Here is a 2,156-nt window from a genome sequence, read left to right as displayed (position 1 = left end):
CGGTGGCACATAAAAAAGCACCCACTACACTCTTGGAGTGGTTGGCATTAGGAAGGGCGTCCAGCTGTAGAAACACTGCAAGATCAGACTGGAGCCTGGTGCAGCCTTCTGGCTTCCCAGACCCCAGTCAAACCGTCCAACCCATCCCAGCATGGAAAGGGGATATTAAATGTTGATGATGATGATGATGATACCAAATTTGAAAATTATGACAAAATTTTTTAATCTCACAGTGTAACAGCTCCAGGGAAGATCCTACAAAAGTAGAGAGATACAAAGTTATAGGATGTCTCTCTCACACACACACACAAATTTCAAATGTACATACAGGTAGTCACGAGTTTAAAATGGTGTATAGTCAACACCATGTATATATGTATGTGTGTGTCTGTGTGTGAGTGTTTCTTTGAGATGGACAGCAGAAAAGCCATCTACTCCCTCTCTCCTTAAAGCTGCATATTCCTCACATCCACCTTTTTCTCTGTATGTGTGTGTGCATGTGTGTGAGTATTGTATCTAAGTATTTACGAAAGTATGTATCCAGCGTCAGATGTATATGACAGCTGTATTAATGTTATTATCCCATTGCCACTGCTGTTCTCACCTTCACTGATATAAGTCACCCTCACTCTACTACTACCTTTTCCTCCAACTAATACTTTTTGCAACCTCTCATTTTATCATATAATTCACCCAACGCCTTGGGGGGGGGGCACATTATAGATTTTTATTGAAAGCCAATTAATCTGTTATTGAACTGGATGTTAGTGTAACATGTATGTGAAGTTTCATGAATATTAGTTTGCTAGTTTAGGCACTAAGATGGTAACAGACAGACAGGAATTGCCATTCATATATTAGATATACACTCTCACACACACACATGGCTTAGTGTGTGTGGTGTGTATGATGGGCTTCTTTCAGTTTCCGACTACAAAATCCATTCACAAAGCTTTGGTTGGCCTCGTGCAGTACTAGAAGACACTTGCTCAAGGTGCCAAGCATGTGGGACTGAACTGGAGAACATTTGGCTGGAAAGCAAACATGTTCATCCCACAGCCACGCCTGGGCCCATAACATAAGCAGTACATTATACACACACACACACACACACAACACACGCAGAGTATACGAGCACTATTTCACCCCTGCCCTTCTGCTGTCTCCAGGCTCCGCTCCCAACATCTTCTTTGAGTAAGATTTGTCCAGAAGACAAAGGGGACGAATGTCAAGATTTTAATAAGTGGACACTGCCCCTTCCTTGTCACCAAGTAGAATATAGTGACTTACAGTGGTGGTGGTGGTGGTGGTGGTGGGTGGGGTGAGTTGTGAGGGTGGTGGTGGTTGTGATGCTTGTAGTTGTGGTGGAGGTTATGGTGGTGGTGGCAGTTGTGGTAGTGGTGGTGGTGATGGTGGTTGGGGTTGTGGCAGTTGTGATGGATGTGGTGGTGGTGATGGTTGTGGCAGTTGTGATGGATGTGGTGGTGGTTGTAGTTGTTTGGTGGTGGTGATGGTGGTGGGGTGAGTTGTGAGGGTGGCGGTGGCTGTGATGCTTGTAGCTGTGATGGAGGTTATGGTGGTGGCGGTGGTGGTTGTGGTGGTGGTGGTGATGGTGGTTGGGGTTGTGGAAGTTGTGATGGATGTGGTGGTGGTGGTGGTGGTGGTGGTGGTTGTGGCGGTTGTGATGGATGTGGTGGTGGTTGTAGTTGTTGTCCTGGTGGTGGTGGTGGTGGTGGTTATGGCAATTGTAGAAGTAGTAGTGGTGTTAGTGTTAGTAGAAGTAGTGGTGGTGGTGGTTATGGCAATTGTAGAAGTAGTAGTGGTGTTAGTGTTAGTAGTAGTAGTGGTGGTGGTGGTTATGGTGATGTTGGTAGGTGTAATAGTAATAGTTGTAGTGTCTAGTAGGAGGAGGGGCAGCTGCAGTGGTAGTAAGAGTAGTTGTAATAGTGTGGTAGTTGTAGTACTAATAGTGTAATGTAATAGTAGTAGTAATAGTAGTAGTAGTAGTAGTTGGTAGTAATAATAGTAGTAGTAGTAGTAGTAGCAGCTGCAGCAGTAGTAGTAATAGTAGTAGTAGAGTAAATAGTAGTAGTAGTAGTAGTAATAATAGTAGTAGTAGTAGTAGTAGTAATAATAGTAGTAGTAGTAATAGTAGT

This window comes from Octopus sinensis, unplaced genomic scaffold, assembly GCF_006345805.1.
Source record: "Octopus sinensis unplaced genomic scaffold, ASM634580v1 Contig01174, whole genome shotgun sequence".
NCBI lineage: Eukaryota > Metazoa > Mollusca > Cephalopoda > Octopoda > Octopodidae > Octopus > Octopus sinensis.
The sequence above is the reverse complement of the archived record's forward strand: the minus strand, read 5'-3'. Positions refer to the sequence as shown.